This window comes from Chiloscyllium plagiosum, unplaced genomic scaffold, assembly GCF_037043375.1.
Source record: "Chiloscyllium plagiosum isolate Xiang-an unplaced genomic scaffold, Cpla_swu_hap1 HiC_scaffold_47, whole genome shotgun sequence".
NCBI classification, from domain to species: Eukaryota; Metazoa; Chordata; class Chondrichthyes; order Orectolobiformes; family Hemiscylliidae; genus Chiloscyllium; species Chiloscyllium plagiosum.
The window spans coordinates 14599897-14623106 of NW_028270185.1; the positions used below are offsets into that span (position 1 = coordinate 14599897).

The 23210-nt window shown below is 40.8% G+C and overlaps 1 protein-coding gene across 4 annotated transcripts in view; it reads left to right on the plus strand.

The window, feature by feature from the left end:
* The window catches only part of LOC122542869 (sodium/calcium exchanger 3-like), a 353482-nt gene that overhangs the window by 289869 nt on the left and 40403 nt on the right, over positions 1–23210 (plus strand). The gene's annotated exons all lie outside the window — the stretch shown is intronic.

Here is a 23210-nt window from a genome sequence, read left to right on the forward strand (position 1 = left end):
TGGCTTTAATGACCTAGATTTTCACAGACTTCAAAATGCCAGGTGGAACCATTCCCGACAGATCCTATTTTTGTTGGCAATTTGAAATGGGCTGGGGGATGACTCCCACACATGAAGGAAATCTGAATTCAGCAAGGCCATTTTAACTCCATAATGATTTAAATTTTCACTGTCGCAAGGATCTTATACCACAATGCAGGAGTTACAACTTCATACAGCAGACATAAACAGAGAGATACAGTTGAAGGGCAGATAAGAACTGTATGCAGAACTGTTAAGCTGTCAAGTTGTTTAAATTCCCAACTATTAAAATATTGCCTGTGTCAGTGAGTTTTTAAAAAACTCAAAATGTAAAGTTATCTAAAACCCCAGCCATGTAAAAGATTCAAAAAGGAACAACCTGCCTGTTCACTGTTCTGGCAGTTACAGTAGCTGTTTGTTGACATTAGCCCAATCACCATCATTATATCAATATTAATGTTTGGCTGCTTTCCATAGCCTAGAATTATCCCAGCAGGGTTTGTGAGGGCTGTGAGTTTACAGCTGGATTGAGACTTCAGAGAAGTTACTAAAGGAATAGCTGCCTTTGATGTTGGTTAATGATTACAAATCTTTTTTTGGATAAGTTTTGTATTCAGGAGACTTTTAGAGTTTTGAATTGACTTTCATAATTGGGTTTGTTTGTTTATTCTAGTGAAAGCTGTAATAGATAATTAAATTTATCATGTCGCAACCTCATTTTTGAGGTCAGTCCACAGTGGATAGCATTAAGAGTGTAAGGGATGTGTGAGTGGTGAATGTGTTGGCTGGCATGTATTGGCATTAAATTTAAATGGGGTACAAGGCATGAATTCGCACAGAGGATGTGAAAGGCTGTGGAGGGCAGGTATAGCATGGATGGGGCATGGGGATTGGGTCAAGGGATGACGAGATGAGGTTAAAGTGCATAAATTAAAGCCCCAGAGGCTGACCTTTTAATCAATCCATCTAAGCACTCTGTGACAGCCACTGCAACTATCTCTGAATTGCGTTCAGCGTTGATGAGCCTGACTCCGCATGAGATCTATCCCTCAACATACTTAGCCCACCTCCAAACAGCAAGAGAAAAAAAAATGCACAATTCAAGGCACTATTGGAGTGTGCCAAGCTGGGAAGTTTCCTCAGTTGAGCTCCCCGAAAAATCCAGCCAATGTCTCACCAACACTTGGCTTTCTGAAGCTATAGCTGCCACAGGAATAGATTGGGGACCTGAAAGGCTTGCTATCTGAGAACCTCACTCCCACTTAGGGGTTCAGCTCTGAATTCTGAGAGACCGCCATAAGATAAACTCTTCCAAGGTAAGGAAGAAATGAGGCTGAGGACAAATTCTCCAATCAAGCAGGTGCAGAAAGAGAGCAGCTCAAGTATGGTCTCTCTGACTTAGAGATGGTGCACCAAAAGGATCCAGGAGGGTGAGAAGGTAAGTGGCAAAATACTACTGGAAGCCAAACTTCACACTCTGACTTCCCAATATCATCCTGCACTGTATGTCTCAGGACAACACACCTTTTAGCTCATTCATTTTCACTCTGTTCAGGCATCTGACATCTCCATTTATAAAGACTCCATTTGCAGTCATCCTCAGACTGTTGCCTTCTTGTACTCTTGCCTTACAGTGACCCTACTCAGAAGTTGTTCTCTCCTCCTCTCCATATAAGTCATTCCAAATACTTACAGCTCTTCCCTTTCTCTTCTTGAAGAAGAACAATGTACACAATTTGATGAGAGGAAGAGAACCCCAGGATTGGGGCTTATGGTGGATTGGCTGATGGAGGGGTACTTAATGACTGCTCCTTGTCAGCGTCTGGCAATGTATGTCTACCTGTTCCATGAAAAAGTTGGTCTTGTTCAAGGAAGGTGCAGGTATTAATAGTGACCTGCCTCCAAATACCTGAGTCTCCTGAGGTACTGATGTTCAGACATGTTGAGAGAGCTAATCCTCTACCTTTAATTCCTGTGTCAGGGCAACTTGTCTTCTTCCAGCTGGATCTTAGTATCTCAGTGTTTGTTTCTCTCTATGTAGAGGGTCACATGGATAAGGAGAGTTCAGTTGTTGCTTCTTGTAGTTTGATTTCCATTTCACCCATGGCACAGGAAGCTGGTGGCAGACAGATACAGTTAAAGCTGGATGATATTCTAGACAGGTAAAGTGTCTTGTAAGAAACAGTCAATCACCTGTCCAGGATTTACTGCAGTTGAAGAAAGATGGTGCTATGACCAACAACCTCTCACTTGGCCATGGTTGGAGCTCATCAGTGTACCTGTCAGCTTCATTAAAAAGCCCCTCCCCAGTATGTATTCCCTCCCCAGTGTGTATTCACTTAGTCAGCTTAGCAAGTGCTGATAGGTTAGGAAGCAGGTGCCTAATGGGAAACACAGAATTGAGGGATAAAAAAGGTACTGCATTAGGACATTATTTTAAATGGGCAAGGAGACACTGCAGCAACCCAGAACACCAGAAGGCAGAACAGGAACACCTATTCAAAGGAGTTAAACAAAACGAGTACCCCAAGAGCACTTTCCTCCAGTACTTATGGGACAAATCCAAAGAAGAAAACACTACATGACCAGACATGGTGGTGACCATACCATACATCAAAGACATAGCAGAGATAGCTACATAATAACTCAGACCTCTGGGATTCTTAGTGGCCGCAAACCAGGGCGGCACGGTGGCACAGTGGTTAGCACTGTTGCCTCACAGCGCCAGAGACCCGGGTTCAATTCCCGCTTCAGGCGACTGACTGTGTGGAGTTTGCACGTTCTCCCCGTGTCTGCGTGGGTTTCCTCCGGGTGCTCCGGTTTCCTCCCACAGTCCAAAGATGTGCAGGGTCAGGTGAATTGGCCGTACTAAATTGCCCGTAGTGTTAGGTAAGGGGTAAATGTAGGGGTATGGGTGGGTTCGCTTCGGCGGGTCGGTGTGGACTTGTTGGGCCGAAGGGCCTGTTTCCACACTGTAATGTAATCTAATGTAATCTAATCTAATCAAACACCTTTCATCAGCTCCTCATAAAGGTTAAAGACCCAACACCCACATCCAACAGAATGAACGTTATTTCCAAATGCCCTGCAATGATTGTGAAAAACATGACATCGGACAAACAAGAAGAAAACTGACTATATGAGTGCATGAATATCAGCTCGCCTCTGCCAGACATGATCAGTACTCTCTCATTTCCAACCACACAGACAACGAAGGACACAAATTCAGCTGGGACAGTGTAATCATCCTAGCACAGGCTAAATAGAGACAGCCAAAGAATTCCTTGAAGCCTGGCACTCTAACCAGAATTCAATCAATAGAGACAATGAACTGGACTCTGTATACAAACCACTCAGATACAGAACTAGAAATACCAATAGAGACATATAATTACCGAGTGGGATGGACCACCAACTCCTCACTGAAGATGCACTGATGATATCACCTGGTAAGGTGAAAGAACATCTGCAGAAAAACACACTTGGCGAACTAATCCACAACTTCATGAAAAAAAAGTCTTTTGTCTATTTATTCATCTTCATAAATTACTTAAAATGTGAAAGAACAAACTCAGGATTCCCTGCTCACTTTCAGATATATCCTACAGAAACCTGGAAGAGTGCGGAAAATGTTGGGATTCCAATCTGACATCAATTTCAGGTTATTTAACTCCTCTAGTGCATGGAGCCCTGGCTTTGGAAAATGCCTCATCACATGACTCTAACAAGATCCAGGTTCGCTGACAGTCCAGTAGGTGAACCAAGCATTGTTTGTTGGAATTTCAATAGCACCACCTTACAATGAATACACTGTGTGTCGGCAAGAGTCCAGTAATGATTCCTCTGTGATTGACATGCTGAATAATGATAGATGAGTGGAAAGGTTTGGTTATACTCAGTGAAGGTGAGGAGGTTAGTGGTTGATTTGATAGAAATATGTAAAATAATGAAAGAAATTTTCAAGCTGGATAGAGAAAGACTCTTTCCCCCAATGTTGGAACCTAGACCGCCACAACACAGTCTTCAAATTTGCATTGATCACATTAGAAATGGGAATTCAGGAGAAATTTATTTACACTTAGTGCAGTGAAACAGCAGAATGGCATTGCACTGGAAGAATATTGAATCAGTTGTGGTGTTTGAAGCCAGATACCTCCTTACTTTGCATTTACTTTGTGTCTCCAGGACAAAGCAACTTGCTTGGTTGGCACTCCATCCACTACCTTCAACATTTAACCACTGATCCTAATGGCAACAGTAAGGACTATCTACAAGATGCACTGCAGGAAATCACCAGATCCTTAAGTAGCACCATCTAGACCCAAGACCACTATCACCTAGAAAGACAAGGGCAGAAGATACATCAGAACACCATCATCTGCAAATTTTCCACCAACCCACTCATCACACTGACTTGGAAACTATATCACTATTGTTTCAGTGTTGTTCAATTAAAATCATAAATCACCTCCCTTAAAGGCATTGTGGGTCCCCACATCATACGGACTGCAGCAGTTCAAGAAATAGCCTCACTATCATATTCTAAAGGAAAATTAGCGATGGTCAATAAATGCTGGCTTAGCCAGCAATGTCCAAGTCCTGTGATTTCTTTTTTTAAAAGCTAAGAGATAATGTGGGAAATGACAAAATCAAACTGCCATTTCTAATAAGATAAAGCAGGAGGATAAAGTAATGGGGTCAAGATTAGATGGTGCTGGAAAAGCACAGCAGGTCAGGCAGCATCCGAGGAGCAGAAAATCAATATTTCGGGCAGGAGCCTTTCAGCTGTGCTGTGCTTTTCCGGCACCACTCTAATCTTGACTCTAATCTCTAGCATTGGCAGTCCTCACTTTCACCTAGTATGTTGAATGGGGCAACAGTCTAATCTAATTCCTTTGTTCTTAAAATTGAAAAAGAAAGTGTTATTGAGGATTTTCTTTCTTACATACCTCAAGTACATTGCAGCATTATTTCTGCTCTGTTAACTATCTCTGCTACATGGGGCTGAAAAACCTTGCTTTGGGAATGATTGCCATTTGGAAACATTTTTAACCCTGTTTTCCAAAGTAAAAGCAAATATGCTTTAAGTGAAAAGTCCAATCCAGTGATTACAAACACAATATCACACAAGAGACATTTTTGGTTTGCATTACAACCAAATTTAGATTAGTTTAACTTGGTTTTGATATTGTACACCTTCTAGGTATGCCACAATTTTTTAAAACTGGAAAGCTTGAAATTTTTAATTAAATATTTACATGATTCATCTTTCTTTTTTCGATGTTCATGTATTGATTGTGCACACTTTGATTTATCTGTTCTCATGATGTATTTGAAGAAGGCATTTATTGTTAGAATGATAGAATTGTACAGCATGGAAGCAGACCCTGTGGTCCAACACGTACATGCTGACCAGATGTTTTAGATTAATGTTATCCCATTTGCCAGCATTTGGCCCATATTCTTCTAAGCCCTTCCTATTCATATAACCATCCAGATGCCTTTTAAATGCTGTAATTGTATCAGCCTCCATCTCTTCCTGTGGCAGCTCATTCCATACATGCAGTACCCTCTGTGAGAAAAAGTTGCTCCTTAGATTCCTTTCCCCTACGCCCTCTAGTTCTGAACTCTGCTACCTTGGGGAAAAGACCTTCACCCTATCCATGATTTTATAAACCTCTATAAGGTCACCCCTTAGCCTCTGACATTCCAAGAAAAATAGCCCCAACATTTTCAGCCTCTCCCTATAGCTCAAAGACTCCAACCCTGGCAACTTCCTTTTAAATCTTTTCTGAACCCTCTCAAGTTTGACAACATCTTTCCTATAGCAGGGAGACCAGAATTGAATGCAGTGTTCCAAAAGTGCCCTAACCAATGTCCTGTACAGCTGCAACATGACCTCCCAACTCAATGCATTGACCAATAAAGGCAAGCGCACCAAATGCCGCCTTCAAAACTCAGTCTACCTGCGACTCCATTTTCAATAAATTATGAACCTGCACCCCTAGGTCTCTTTGTTCAGCGACACTTCACAGGTCCTTACCATTAACTGTATAGGTCCTTCCCTGATTTGCCTTTCCAAAATGCAGCACCTCACATTTATCTAAATTAAACTCCATCTACCACTCTTTGGCCCATTGGGCAACTGATCCCATTTTACTCTGAGATAAATTTTATCACTGTTCAATACACCACTAATTTTGGTGTCATCTGCAAAATTACTAACCATACCTCCTATATTCACATACAAATTATATATATAAATGACAAAAAAAACACCAATCCTTCCGGCACACAGCTGGTCACAGGCTTCCAGTCTGAAAAGCAATCCTCCACCACAATCCTCTGTCTCCTACCTTTGAGTCAATTCAGTATTGAAATGGCTAGCTCTCCTTGTATTCCACATGATCTAACCTTGCTAACCAGTCTACCATGTAGAACCTTGTTGAGCATCTTGCTGAAGTCCACATAGACAATATCCACCACTCTGCCTTCATCATAAATCTTCTTTGTCGCTTCTTCAAAAACTCAATCAAGTTAGTGAGACATGATTTCCCATGTACAAAAACATGTTGGTTATCCCTAATCAATCATTGCCTTTCCAAACACACATAAATCCTGTCCCCCATAATCCTCTCCAACAACTTGGCCACCACTGACATCAGGCTCACTGGTCTATAGTTCCCTGACTTTTTCTTACCACTTTTCTTAAGTAATAGCACCACATTAGCCAACCTCCAGTTTTCTGGCACCTTACCCATAGCTATCGATGATACAAATATCTCTGCAAGGGGCCTGGCAATCACTTCCTTAGTTTCCCTCAAAGTTCTCTGGTACACCTGAGGATGTCTTGGGGATTTTTCCACCTTTTTGTTCATGTCAAGCAGGCTTTTATGTTGAATTGTGTGGTGATAGTTGACATACAGTGGTTGGGAAGGGAATTCCAGATATTTGATGTAGCATTACATAACGCTTTATGACAACAGAGTGATAAGGTCACTGGACTAGTAAATGAGAGGCCAAGATTAATGTTGTGGGGACACAATTTAAAATCTCACAATGGTAGCTGATTCCATAAATAAAATTGGGAATTGAAAGCTAGCATCAGTGATGGTGACCATAAAGATATTATTGATTATCATTTAAAAAAACTAACGCCTGAGGAAATCTACATCCTTACCAGGTCTGACCTACTTGCGACTCCACAGCAATGTGGTTGACTCTTACCTTCCCTCTAAAAATCGTAACAAGCCACTCAGTTCAAGGGATCAGCAACAAATGCTGGCCTTACCAGTGAAACACACGTCCTGTGAAAGAATATGTTTTTTAAAATGTGGAAGTCAGGATGATTGTGACTTGGAGAGAAAGTTGGAGAAGAATTGTAGGGTTGGGACATGCTATCAAAATACGTTCGAGTTATTGTAGTGTAAACTGCGGAAGGTGCAATCTGTATTTTCTCTATGCATTAACTCCTTGTTTTATGTTTGGTCCTTTGCACATTTCTGGATTAGTGGTGCTGGAAGAGCACAGCAGTTCAGGCAGCATCCAAGGAGCTTCGAAATCGGCAAAAGCCCTTCATCAGGAATAAAGGCAGTGAGCCTGGAGTTTTACCTTTGCACATTTGCCTGCTGCAGCAATAATCATGCTGTTCGGATAACTAGTGCTGCCCTGGAACAATAGAATCTGCATTGGTCTCAGCTAGCAGTTATAGTGAGGTGGATGAGGTAGTCCACTGTGATAAATGAAAATCAGAGAAAAAAATTATATGCATACCTCTTTTATGATCATCAAAGAGGCCAAAACATAATTGTGACACTCTCAAAGTACACTTGTATTCCTGCCTTTCAATAAACACATAATAAAAGCAGCATTGACTCTCGTTTCCTCATCCACCATGGATAAAGCACAGCTGCAGAATCTTTTTGAAAAAAGCAACAAGGTTTTCATTTTATTTTTTCAGGGAGCATTGTTTGCCCATCCCTAATTGATCCTGATCTAAGTGGCTTGCTAGGCCATTTCAGAGGGCAGTTAAAAGTCAGATCTGGAGTCACATGTAAGCCCCAGAATTGGTAAGTGTGGAAGATTCCCTTCCCTACATAAAACGTTACGATACAGATATAACCTTGAGAAAGATGAAATGAAAACTAATTAATTGAAATGTATATTAAAGTATTAACACACTAATCCTAGTTGCTCTACATGCATTCACTTGCACACATTCACATACCCTCTGCATTCACCAAAAGGTGACTGCAATTTTAGGGGGTCAAATCTGAAGCTTAGTTTGTTTGAATGCTGATTTCAGTTGCCTGGTGATTAAATACTTTCTGGTCTGCTGGTAATTGATTTTTGTTTTCATTATTTGTTATAAAATAAAATTGACATTGTGTTGCTAGGACAACGTTTTTCCGGAAGATCCTGGAGATTTAGCTGCTTGAGATCTCCTTGATTCCACAGGTAGCCCTCTGAAAGCAGCACTTTTTTTCAAGGAAAGAGACTAAATATTCCTCATGGACAATCATCAGAATTGTTCTTTGGACTATTTTCAATGAGCAAGAAACAGTAAACATAGACATGACAGTATCAGTGACATAATATTTTGGTTCATAGCTTGTATTAAATTTTGATTGATGTTTGTTTTTAAGTCCAGCATTTCAAAGGAAAATGAATGAAAACAAAAAGGTTTGCTGTGAGTTTAATGAGTTCTTCTCTCTGACTTGTTGCCAGCATTATTCAGATGGTTGGAGAAATTCCCATTAACCGGAGCTGATGCAGTCTTGACTTTGTTGCTGTCTGAGTTGGAGCTCGGCAATGAGGTTCTGCTATATGTGCTCTGTATTTAATCTCATTAGGAATCTGTTCTGTGAATTGCAATAAGGATATCTCACAAACTAATGATAAAATTAGTTTTGTGTTTTTTTAAATTAGTAGAACACAGCTAATAAAGTATCAGGTTGATCTGAATGAGGAAGATCTTTTGGTTTAACTTAGCTGAGTGCCGTGTATTCACTGGGCTGTTGTATATTTTGCATAACTGATTTACCTCAAAGAAATCTGGAGATGGAACTGGTTATAAGATCACACCACTTTCAAATATCTTACCAATCACAGGAGTTCTATACCCATGTTCAGAACTCAGGATTCTCAGGTTTTTTTGGAAACATCTGTTTACTTCAGCATGAATGCTTTATTATTCAAGCACATTGAACATTGAATATCGATAGTCATCAGACAAACATTATCAAACACAGGTCCAATTTATCTGTACTGCACTGGGTTCCACAGAAGAGGATTCTAACTTGCTCACAAAAATAGCATGCACTACAGCAGACTTCAACAGCATCTTCCAAATTTGCGACCACAACCATTTGGAAGGACAAATAACAGCAATATAATGTTGCCCTCCTGACAATCGCTGCAAGTTTCCTCGTGTGGACCTTTGTTCCTTTTTATTAAAACATTGCTGGGTAAAAATCTTGGAACTCCTTTGCAAATAACATTGCAACCAAATGGACGGTTGCAAAATATAGAGAGTTTGTTTTGGAGTGATAATGTCACTGAACTGGTAATCCAGAGGCCAGACTAATGTTCTGACAACATAGGTTCAAACCGCACAATGGATTTAAGTCCAAGTAATATAAAATCTGCAATGTAAAGCTAGCCTCAGATATGGTAGGGCTGACGACTTTCACCGAATGCTGTAAAATCACATTTGGACATCCATAATATTGACTTTAGACCCCATGAACTCCTATGGCATCAGGTCAAACATAGCAATGAAACCTCATGCTGATTATTGATTGCCCCATCTCAGCTAATGAGTCAGTCCTCCTCCATGTTGAACACCACTTGGAGGAAGCACTGAGAGTGGCAAGGATGCAGAATGTATCTGAATGAGGAACCTCTGTGACCATCACCGAGAGGTGTTCAACTGCATCACTACTGACCAAGCTGGTCAAGTTTTAAATGACATAGTTACTAAACTGAGTCTGCAGCAGGTGGTGAGGGAAAGACGTATTTGACCTCATCTTCACTAAAGATGCATCTATCCATGACAATATTTGATAGGAGTGACCACCAGGTGGTCCTTGTGAGACAAAGTCCCTTGAGGACGTCCTTCATTATATTGTATGGTACTAAACTGGATAGCCTTCAAACAGATCTAACAACTCAAGACTAGGCTTCCATGAGTCTCTGAATGCCTTCAACAGCAGGTTTGACTTCAACAGGTTTGTGGACAGATTATCTCACACCCTCCTCTCACCATCAGCCTAGAGGTTCAACTGTAGTTCATTGACGAGTATAAGGAGGCATGCCAGGAGCAGCATCAGACATATATAACAGTTCGATGTCAAATTGGTGAAGTTGCAAAACAGGACCACTTGACGACAAACAAGAAAAGCAGCAGATGATTGAGCTAACTAATCCCATAAATATGAATTAGATCTAATCTCAGCAGTCTTGCACAACCGATTTTGAATGGACAATTAAACAACTCAATGGAGGATTAAATTCCACAAACAGCCCCATCCTCAATGTGGGAACCCAGCACATCAGTGGAAAAGATAGGGCTAAAACATTTGCAACAATCTTCAGCCAGAAGTGCACTGGACTATCCATCTCAGACTGCTTGAGAGGAAAATCACAGATGCCAGTCTTCACTTAATTTGATACATTCCATGTGATAATAAGAAATGATTGAAGACACTGGATGCTGCAAAGGCTGTGAGCCATGACGACATTGTGGCAATACTACTGTTGGCTTGTGCTCCAGAATTTGCCATGTTCTTAGCTGACAGGCAGGAGCTGGAAGAACACAGCAAGTCAGGCAGCTACAAACTGGAATCTACTCAGCAAGAAGTATCCTAGGTTTGTCCATTGTGCATAAATCTAATCCTACAGCAAGTAACTCACCTCCTGACTACCCAAAGCCTTCCCACCATCTGACACAAGTCAGGAGCATGATTGAATAATCCACACTAAGGTAAAAAACTTAGAACTTCTGTGGGTGTGACTTTATCTAAAAGACTACAGCAATTCAAGAAGAATCTCACTGCCAGGTTCTCAAGGGTAATTATGGATGGGCAATAAATGCTGGCCTAGCCAGTAATACTTATGTTCCATGAGCAAATAAAATAAAATATATTAGAAAGCTGAGCTATAAACTAATGTTTTTATAACTGGCTTTCCAAATTAGATCCCGCGAATCCTGAGGTTATTAGATTTCTGTCTTACCTTTAGCACTATTTCAGTCTTTGTTGATTTATTAGGACACAATTTTGATGTTGCGTAAAACCCAAAAATGCTCTGCAATAGTAATACTACAGTTTTCCAGATTTGTGATTTATACTGTTGTATCCACAGACATCGACACTATGCATCATAAAGGCTCAGGAGCGGCAGCATGCACCTTCCATAAGGTGCCCAGTTATGTCTCCTCCAACAGTACCTTTCCAACCTGCAAGTTTTATCACCTAGGACAAGGGCTGCAGATACATGGGAATACTGCCACCTGCAAATTCCCCTCCAAGTCACGCACTATCCTGACTTAGAAATACATATAGCTGCTCCTTTACTAGTTTTGGTTCACCCTCTTGGAACTCCCTAACAGCATTGTGAGTGTTCAGGAAGGTTTCTGTCTTCTCCAAGGCAACTAGGGATATGCAATAGGTACCAGCTGAGCCAGGAATACCTAAATCCCTGGAATGAGTAAAGAAAAATCTCCATCTCCAAGTAAACTAATACTGTTTTCCATGGTGGGAACATTCTGCAGTCCAGTGAATATACTGTAGCTTACTGGCACCCAGAGTTAGCTTTGGTTGTCTATTCTCTGTATCTTCAAAAACAGCACTTTGCAACACTGAAAGCAGTTTTAAATCTTGTCGTGACAATATCACCGGTACATGTGTGATTAAGGAAACTTACGTATAAAATCTTTTGATTCCTTTGTGTAACACATAAGTAGGTGCTTATTTTCTGCAAAGGTAAGATTTAGATGCACAGGAGTAGAACAGGTGCAAAGGATTAGACTCCAGTTTAGTTTGAGAGTTACAATAACTCCTTACCATTACAGTTTCAACTCCCACCCCCATTTAACTAGTAGAGAAATTTTATGCAAGTGTGTAGAAGGTATTGGTAGGCTGACATTGCAGGTTCTGTTGGACAAATCTCTTCATATTCCAGATTCTGCCTTTGATCACCAGAGGTCCCTTGTTAAGTTAAGTCAATTGGTCTGTTCAAATATCACTGATAAGAAATACTTGAAGCTTGACTTTGGAGAAGAAATAATGGTGAGAGGAACAGAGTCTACTGTTTTTTTACACGGAAATCAGCAGCAACATTCAGCTACTGTGCATCCGCAGTTGACGGAAGGATTTGCAACTTGAGATACACAACTCCTCTAGAGACTGCCAAACACAATGAGAGGCTTAGCATCCAAACACATGAAACATGATCAAGTCACTGTACTCAACAGATATATGGGCAATGGACATGCCAGAAAATATTGCGGTTTGTCTGGTCCTGTTTCAATACCATTAACTGAGTTAAATTATTGCCTCTCTGATACTGCAAATTAACTTTCACAAATGTGGAGGTTCATTTCTTCAGATTTTAACTAGGAGATTTAATTAATCTAATTAATTCAAAAGTGCCATTAAAATACTTTTTCCTTGTCACTTTTAAGGTTTTCTCTTAACCCTATATTTCTTTACCTCTTTCAATTTGTTTTCTTTACCCAGTTTGACATTGAATTCATTATTCTGATACTTCATTCTTCAGACTTTGCACTGCTCATTAATGATTTTTCAACTTAATTAGTTGTTGCTTGTCCTGTCACACATACGGGCTGTACTTTTGGAATTATTGTTGGATAGGAACTTCAGTACAAAAGCCTGGAGAAAGACTTGTAGATAAACAAAAGTGTAAATTCATTTACTGCTAAGGGCAAAATGCATCTCTGTGAATGTGTGGAAGAGGTTGGGCTTTAAAAGCTGGTGTATGAGCCTGGCAAAGTAACTCCTTCCTGATTTGAATTAAATCATGTAAATGAACATTTATCACTTATAGTCATTATCACATTGTTCTTATATTGTTTTTCTTAATGTTCATGTTGACACTTTCTTCCCCTACATTATGGGAATCACAAATATTACCACATTTGGCCAACTTTTCTAGTGCCAGCTATTAAGCTGGAGCTGTTTGCTCCAATCTCACTTTACTGCCCTTCCTGACTATACTGCCAAATTATTGTTGTGACAATAAAATGATTTTACTTTAGTTGATCTTCCTATGGCAATGAACTAAATAGTGTTAAGAGGAAGCTTATTAAGTACATAACGAAGAAAGGAGTAGAAGGATATGCTGATTGAGTAATTGGGAAGAGGCTTGTGTGGGGCATATGAACCAGTTGGGATGAATTGTCTCTTTCGCTACTTTAAAATTCTAATATAAATCCATCAAGCCCTTCTTTCCAGGGATTCAGAGCCCTCTGCAGGCTTTTTTCCATCACTCTCTCAGGTGCAGGTGGAAAAGGTGCCTGCAGCTTATGATGCTCCACACCATCAGTAACTGTTTACACAAGGAAGTGTGAAGTTAGAACCAAAGTAGAGAAGGATTAAAGATCAGTGATAATCATCATTCATCAGAATGGCTGTCATAGCATTGTTGCTTTTTGTAGTAATTATTTGTTCTCCTAATTCAGCTGTCAACAGCAAGCAGTCAGAATCATGATAATGCCAAATGAAGCTACAGGTTCCCAATTCAGGACCAAAGCAGACATAATCTAGAATCAACTCAAACAGATTTTCTTTTTGACCACCATGATATGAATATCACAGTTTAAATAAAATGTTCCTGCTAATATTCCATATCTGCTAAGCAGGTTGAGTTAAAACCTAGACTAGAATTTAATTTTATCTAAACTGTGAACTGCTGCAACTTAATTATCTCAAAACAGCATGACCTGTGGAAAAATGTTTAGCAATTTATCTTATATTTATTTACATGTATAATTCTTCCTGATCTCCTTGAGAATATATCACTTGGCTCATTTTCTTTAAATATGTACTCAACATAGTCAGCCTGATGCACCCTCTGATTTGCTCCTGATGGGTGCCAATTTCATGAATCTGGCCTATGACCTCAGATTTGGCCTGTCTTCAAATTTCCAAAAGCTGCTTAAAATCCACCTATGGCCTCGGCCCTCCGTATCTTTGTTTACTCCCCCAGTTCCACATCCTTCTGTCATCACTGCATCTTTCTAATGCTAGTCTATAATTGCTAGTTTCACTGCTCCATCATTGGTGGCTAGGTCTTCAGATATCTAGACCTGTGGTATAGAACTCCCTTCCTAAATCTTTTTGTTTCTCTCTCTTCATCTTTTAATGTGTTCCTTAAAACATAATTCTTTGACTGAGCTTCTCTTTACTGCCCCTTGCACTTTCTTATGTGTTTGTATTCCCTCTCCCCGTCTTCTCCATCTGCATCTCCAATAATAATTGCTAACCCAATAGGTCAACCTACCTCTAAAATAAAAGATAGGAAAGTAGACCAACTACTTTCTAAACTTACTCCTCTATTTAATACAATCAAAACTGATCTCCTTCCTCAACAAGTAAGTTTGTAGATGACACAAAGGTTGTGGGAACTATGATTAGTGAGAAGGATTGCTAGAGGATACAGCGGTATAAAGATAGGCTGAAGACTTGGGTGGAAAAATGGCAAATGTAGCTTTATCCATTTTGGAAGATCTAATGCAAGAGAGAAGCATCCAATAAATGGCAGAACTCTTTAGTAGCATCAACGTACAGAAGGCTGTAAACAGTTCTGTGAAAGTGGCAACACAAATGGATAGGTTGGCCAAGAAGACATATATCATGCTTGCCATCATTGATCAGGACACAAAGTTTAAACATTGGCAAGTCATGTTGTAGCGGTATAGAAATTTAGTTAGGCCGTATTTGGAATATTGTATATGGATCTGGTCACCACACTACCAGAAGGATATGGAGGCTTTGGAGAGGGTACAAGAACAGTTTACCAGGATGTTGCCTGGTTTGGAGGGTGTTATCTATTAAGAGAGAGTGGACAAACTTGGTTTGTCTTCAGTTGAACGTTGAAGGGTGAGGGGCGACCTGTTAAAAGTTTACACAATATTATGAGTGGCATGGATAGAATGGATAGTTGGAGTCTTTTTTCCCAGGCTAGAAACATCAAGTATGAGGATAAAGTAAAACAGGGAACGTTTAAAGGAGATGTGAGAGGCAGGTTTTTTACACAGGGAGCAGGAAGTGTTCGGAATATGCCACCAGAGCAATTGGTGGAGGCAAATACAATAGTGATATTTAAGAGGCATCTTGACAGATATAAAATAATAGGCTGGGAGTAGAGTGATTTCGACTGCAGAGAGGCAAAATATTTTTGGTTCAGAAAGGCTTCACATGTTGGTGCGGTCTTGGTGGACTGTACAGCCTGTTCCTGTGCTGTATGGTTCTTTGTTCTTTGCCATATTCCCACATGCTCTCTAATTTCTTTGTTTTCTGAGAGATCATAAATACATCTTGAAAATATTGAACAATGGAATATCAAGAGACCTTTGCAGTAGAGAATTCCAAAAATTCACAGCCATCTAAATGAACAAAAGTTATCACTAACACTTGTCCTCAACCTCAGCCTAGCCTTGACCTTGTATCTTTTTCTAGTTTCTCTCCTATCTCCCCACATGGCCCTTTCCAAGTTCTTGTTGTACATGAAACAAACTTTCTGTTCCTCTGATTCTACTCCCACTACCTGCTGACATCCCCTCCTTGTCCCCATTTTCACTCTTGACCCCTCCATACTCGCAAAACTACTGACTCTCTTGCAACTTCACTTTCTGCTCCAAAGTCCCGAAACATGCTGCCTTCCAAATACTTCCCCACTTTTTCTCAGAACAGTATCCTTGAATCATTTTACTCAGGCTTTCACTTTGCCACTGTATTAAAACTGCTATCATCAAAGCCACAAATTACTTACTATGGCTGTAACAAAGGTAAATGAACCTTCCTTGCCCTTCTCAATTTGATGGAACCTCTGATGCCATTGAACAAACCCTTCCCTTATTATGGATCAATGGTGCTGGAAGAGCACAGCAATTCAGGCAGCATCGAGGAGCTTCAGCAAAATCGACATTTCGGGCAAAAGCCCTTCATCAGGAATAAAGGCAGAGAGCCTGAAGCGTGGAGAGATAAGCTAGGGGAGGGTGGGGGTGGGGAGAGAGTAGCATAGAGTACAATGGGTGAGTGGGGGAGGAGATGAAGGTGATAGGTCAGGGAGGAGAGGGTGGAGTGGATAGGTGGAAAAGGAGCTAGGCAGGTCGGACAAGTCCGGACAAGTCAAGGGGACTGGAAGTTTGAAACTAGGATGAGGTGGGGGAAGGGGAAATGAGGAAACTGTTGAAGTCCAGTTCCACCACAGAACACACCAGATGACCTCCTTCTTTAGAGACCGCAATTTCCCTTCCCACGTGGTTAAAGATGCCCTCCAACGCATCTTGTCAACATCCCACACCTCCGCCCTCAGACCCCACCCCTCCAACCATAACAAGGACAGAACGCCTCTGGTGCTCACCTTCCACCCTACAAACCTCCGCATAAACCAAATCATCCGCCGACATTTCTGCCACCTCCAAAAAGACCCCACCACCAGGGATATATTTCCCTCCCCAACACTTTCCGCCTTCCGCAAAGACCGTTCCCTCCGTGACTACCTGGTCAGGTCCACGCCCCCCTATGACCCACCCTCCCATCCTGGCACTTTCCCCTGCCACTGCAGGAACTGTAAAACCTGTGCCCACACCTCCTCCCTCACCTCTATCCAAGGCCCTAAAGGAGCCTTCCATATCCATCAAAATTTTACCTGCACATCCACTAATATCATTTATTGTATCTGTTGCTCCCGATGCGGTCTCCTCTACATTGGGGAGACTGGGCGCCTCCTAGCAGAGCGCTTTAGGGAACATCTCCGAGACACCCGCACCAATCAACCAAACCGCCCCATGGCCCAACATTTCAACTCCCCCTCCCACTCTGCCGAGGACATGGAGGTCCTGGGCCTCCTTCACTGCCGCTCCCTCACCACCAGACGCCTGGAGGAAGAACGCCTCATCTTCCGCCTCGGAACACTTCAACCCCAGGGCATCAATATGGACTTCAACAGCTTCCTCATTTCCCCTTCCCCCACCTCATCCTAGTTTCAAACTTCCAGTCCCCTTGACTTGTCCGGACTTGTCCGACCTGCCTAGCTCCTTTTCCACCTATCCACTCCACCCTCTCCTCCCTGACCTATCACCTTCATCTCCTCCCCCACTCACCCATTGTACTCTATGCTACTCTCTCCCCACCCCCACCCTCCCCTAGTTTATCTCTCCACGCTTCAGGCTCTCTGCCTTTATTCCTGATGAAGGGCTTTTGCCCGAAACGTCGATTTTGCTGAAGCTCCTCGATGCTGCCTGAATTGCTGTGCTCTTCCAGCACCATTGATCCAGAATCTGGTTTCCAGCATCTGCAGTCATTGTTTTTACCTTCCCTTATTATGCCTATTTCCATTTTTCTTTAATTTTAAACCTGATCTCCTGATGTTGTCAAAGCAATGGTATTTTCTTTTTGCAAGGGAATCCCTCAATCCTACTTCATTGGTCTCGAGCTGCCCTTAAAGAAACATGGAATGCCTTTTGGAATTCTGCATGAGCCGAAATCCCTTCCGCAGAATTGCAGTGACATTTTCTTGGCAACTTTTTAAGCAGCTTTAGTAGACATTTTGAATATATTCTGCTTCTGTATTAACTCCTGTCAGATCACAGATCCAGGGGACACCAAAGCTGCTCTCTAAGTAGCTGCCAAACAGCGTGGGCGTGCAGTCTGGTATGATGGGTCATCTTCATCTCCTGCCATCTATGGCCATGCTCCAACAGTATACAACCAGCCAGCCATCTCCGAGTGAGATATCAACATATGCTATTTTAAAGCTCATGCTGCATTACAGTGTGCTATTTTGCATATCGGGATCACTTTGGAAAGACATAGGATAGACACAAGGTCAGAGTCATTCTTGAATAAAGTGGACAGATGTACAAATGGAGGGGGTCAAGTTATGAATCATGGTAATTCAAAAAGCTATACGTGCATATTTAAAGCAACTTGAGATTTGAGTTTTCACTTAGTGATTTGCTGTAACTTTGAAAGCTCTCGCTTTCTGTCTCTCTGCTCTCTATCCTTCCCTTTCTATTTGCCCCTCTTCTCCCGCTGCCCCCCTCTCTGTCTCTCCATTCTAGTGCTCTGTCTGTTCTTTCCTCCCCTCTCCTTGTCTGTCTCCTCTCCCTGTCTGTTGTTGTTCTATCTCTAAACTCACCCATTGAGATTATAGTGAACTAGCAGGGGATTTTTTTTTAGATTAGATTACTTACAGTGTCATGCTGAAATTCACCAAAACAAGGTTGTAATATCTAAACGTTACCATTAAAAAAAATCCATATTTCCTCAGCCTGTTAAGTTTTCAAGATTAAATGTTTATGCTGTCATTCTCTGCGAAATAAGACAATAACCTTGCCTCTATGACAACAGACTCCTTTGAATCCAATCATCAAGTCTGTGCGTGGGCCATGAGTGCGATACACTGTGTTTTAATAAATGTGTAACTATCATTTAATGATATGAGACAAAATTTGGAATTGGAAACAAACTAATGCCTGATATAAGGCTAGATATAATGGTTGCATTGAATGTCTATATATAGGATAGATTGAACAAACCAGGGACTGCAGGTGTGGTAAACTGCTAAACTATCATTTTAAAATGATCCAATTAAAAAGAATATTTCAAAATTAATTTTGTTTCTTTTTTTTAAGCAACTAATGTTTTATTCTTTTGCTTAAATCTGTTAAAGTTTAATAAACTTTAGGAAAAGTAATAATTGCATATTTGTTCCCCTCATGCAAGTTAAATACTTTCTACCTCAAATCATAGCATCAAGGAATCATATAGCACAGAAACAAATCCTTTGGCCCATTTCGTTTATATTGAACGAGAAACACCAAAAGAAACTAATCCAATTTACCTACATGTGGTCCATAGTGCACTTTGCCCTGGCATTTTAAGTGCTTGTCCAGATGCTTCTTAAATGTTGTGAGAGTATGAGCCTCCACCTCCCTCTCGGGCATGGTGTTCCATATTTCTACAACCCACTTGCTTAAAAAAAACTTTTCCTCAGATCTTCTCTAAACCACTTACTGTTCACCTTAACTTACGCTCTCTGGTCTAACACACGTCTGCCATGGGGAGAAGATTCCCACAAATCTTTATTTTTTGGGTGATTCTGGGAATAGTGGGATTTATTTCTATTCCGCTGCCATAGTGAGGTGTGACAACAGACAAAAAAAAGGACATCATTTCCAGATTTGGTCTACCTCAAGGAAGATTAGATAAACTGAAACTGAGAGGACAATGAAACATGATCCGAACTCTTGTGAGTTTAATTAGTTATATATCGATGGTTCATAACTGATTATCTGTAGCTAAAGTCCAATTTACTCGTATTGAATAGTTATTCCTTTAAGTACAGAAGCCTGATCCATGCTCTTTTTAATCTGGGACTAAGATGAAAAGTAAATTGGGGGTTTTTTAAAAATCTTTAACTTTTGTGACAACTTGGCTTGATTTCCAGCTGCTATCCCAGTAAGGCTTAACCTTTATCAGTAGGAACAGCCACAGTGCTATGAGGAAGGGAGTTCCACACTTTGACCCAGTGACCAGTGAAATAAATCCAAGTTAGGGTGGTGTGGCTTAGAGAGGAACTTGACTTTCCCTTGTATTGGATGTGATGGTTACCACTTGCAGATATGTCAACTGTGGCACAGTAGAGTGCTAATGCCTCTTAAATAGATGGTCAGGTGTTCAAATCCACTAGAGAGATTGTTGTACAAAACTAAGGCTGATGTCTATTGCAATACTGACAGAGTGCTGTGCTGGCAGAGGAGTCAATTTTTGGAACTGTTATCTCCTCAAATCTCTTTCTTAATTCTAGGCTAGAAGTAAAATGGACTCCATGGTATTATTTTAAAGAAAGGCAGAGGAGTTACGAAGAAGAGTTACATCTGAGTTGGAACGTTGACTCTGTTTTTCACACTTTACATGTTGCCACGCCTGCTGCATTTCTCCAACATTTTCTGAGTTATTTCAGATTTGCAGCATCTGCAGTACTTTAGCTTTGTAAAAGAGCAAGGGAGTTCTCCACAATTAGTGGACGGCATGGTGGCACAGTGGTTAGCACCGCTGCCTCACAGTGCCAGAGACCCGGGTTCAAATCCCGCCTCAGGCAACTGTCTGTGTGGAGTTTGCACATTCTCCCTGTGTCTGTGTGGGTTTCCTCCCAGTCCAAAAATGTGCAGGTTAGGTGAATTGGCCATGCTAAATTGCTGGTAGTGTTAGGTGTAGGGGAATGGGTCTGGGTGGGTTGCGGGTCGGTGTGGACTTGTTGGGCCGAAGGGCCTGTTTCCACCCTGTAAGTAATCTAATATCCTGGACAACAGGTAACCATCAAGCAAATTAGTTTGTTATTCTGACTTTGCCAGAGCTTGATACTTACTGCTGTATTTCCTCAAATAAAACACTGACAACGTTCCAAAGGTAACTATTAAGCTGTAAAGGTATGGGACAAATTGAAGTTATGAAAGGGGTGTATGAATGAAAAACTTTCTTCCGATCTGTGCTTCAGAAGATAAAAGCCTTTAGAATGATGGTAAAGTACACATTTATTGTATAAATACTGGCCCTTCTACACTTCATGTCAGCTCTGATGAAGAGTCGTTAGCTTGCTCTCTCTTTCTGTATGCTGCCTGACCTGCTGTGATTTCCAGCATTTTTTGTCTTTAGTAGATTCCAGCATCTGCACTAATTTGCTCCAAAAATTTATAGACTGTAGTTGTAGGGCTTATTTACACTGACTTTTAGTAATTCAGCATCTTGTGATTATAGCCATAGACCACTAGCAACATTACAAATACTTTTGATTTTACTAATAACCATTTATTTGATATTTAATCATTCATAGGATATTGGCCTTGCTAACTGGCTATAGTTGTTGCCTATCTCTGGTTGCTCTAGAAAAAATGGTGATGAGTCACCTTGAATTGCTGCAGTCCGTGTGGTATAGGTATACCCACAGTTTAGTTTTGGAGGGAGTTATAGAATTTTCAATGGAGACAGTGAGGGAATGGCAATATATTCGAAGTCAGAATGGTGTGTGGCTTGGAAGGGAACTTGCAGATCTTAGTGCTCACATGCATCAGTTGCCATAACCCTTCTAGGTGGTACAGCTCATGGATTTGGAAAGTGCTGTCTTAGGAGGCTTGATGAATTGCTGCAGTGAATCTTGTTTATAGCACATTTTTCTCCCAAAGTGGAGCATATATAGTGGAGGGAATGAACGTTCTAAGCTGATAAATACAATCATGATGAAGTGGGCTGCTTTGCCCTTGATGGTTTTGAGTTTTATTAGGGCTGTATTCATTCAAAAAGTAGATATTATTCCAACACACTCATGATATGTGGCTTATAGTTGGATAACACACTTCTGGAATTTGGAGGTGAGTTACTTAGCCTCTGACATGCTCTTGTTGGTACAGTATTTATAAGCGTGGTCCAATTCATTTTCTGGTTTCTTAGCAATCATTAGGATATTGGTAGTGGGATCTTTAGTGATGGCAATGCCATTCAATGTCAAGGGAAAATGTTTAGATTCTGTCTTGTTTCATTTGGTCATGAGTACAGAGTTCATAGAGAAAAGAAAAGGATTAATCTCAAGTGTTAGCATTACTCTACAAGATGTTTTTACAGACTTCAGTTTGACAAAAAGAAATTAATCTTAAGTAGTTACAGCAACTCCATATCCATTGAGATTGAGCTGCCATGTCCCAGGATCTCAAGCAGTAACCTTTCACGCTTAATGATTATCATGTGAGAGGTGAAGAGGGAGGACAGAACATGTAATCTTTGTGAAATTGAGGCCGAAAGCCTGGTGAATGTGGGTTAATAGGTTCTCACTTCTTGTTTCATCTGAATGTGAGATCTTAGCTTCAGTGCAGGGACCAATGCTTCTCAATATCATCAAATGATCTCATAAAGCCTAATGGTGGTTTCATTTTAGAACTAATTCTCGCACAGATAGGTTAAGCATCAAGTCTCTATGGCTGGCTCCCAATTTGCTGTTGATGGACTAATGTGTAATTCATCACAATGTGCTCTCCTCCATTTAATAACACTTTCCTGGGAGTTCATTATAGAAATGAAAATTTTCCTGCTACGGTAGATTAATGTTCATGTGGATGAGTTATTTTCCTAAAGTTTTCAGGTGTCTCTTTGTTGGGTGGAATTGGAATGAGAAGGTTTTGTGTGTATACACAAATCATTTTCAATTAACAATCACCGCCATGCTAATTACATAGTGCTACTATAACAAAAGTCAATGATGCCTACACTGTCTGCAGAATGTGTTCCCTGAGATTAGAAAAGAAGGACATTCCCACAGTGAACATTAATAATTTGACTGAAATAAAGAGGACACTAGTGATCACTGTTTGTTTGCAGCAATTGCTCTTGAAATGATAGGATTCAATTCTATGATCATAGGACGTAAGAACAGGATTAGGCCATTTAGCCCATCAAGCCCTCTCCACCATTCCATGAGATCATGGTTAATCTGGTCTTAACTGTACTGTTTGCTCTCATAACGCCCAATTTCCTTGTCTATCAAAGAATTACTGACATTCAACTAGAAAGGGAAAACAAAAGAAGAGCAAACAGACTTCCCTCCCTATTTGGAAATGATGAAGAATTGGCACTTTAAAAGCAGTTAAAGGTGTCTGCTATTTCAGCATCATTAACTCCCTATGACTGAACAACAGCAGGTAAGGGCCAAGGTAAACTAAGCTGCACAGCTTAAGATGGAATACCAGTTTGTCAGGTAACTGCTGCAAATATCACATTGTTCTCGTGCAAACCAGCTACCTACAGTCCCTGAGGCTGGTGTCCTACATGTTTCACTTTCTTCTCAACTATTCACTGCATCTCCTCCAGTAGAGTTTGTGAAGAACCAGCCACCACTAAGGCTTCAGACATTGTCAGATTACAACCACTCTTACAGATTGGTTCTTATCC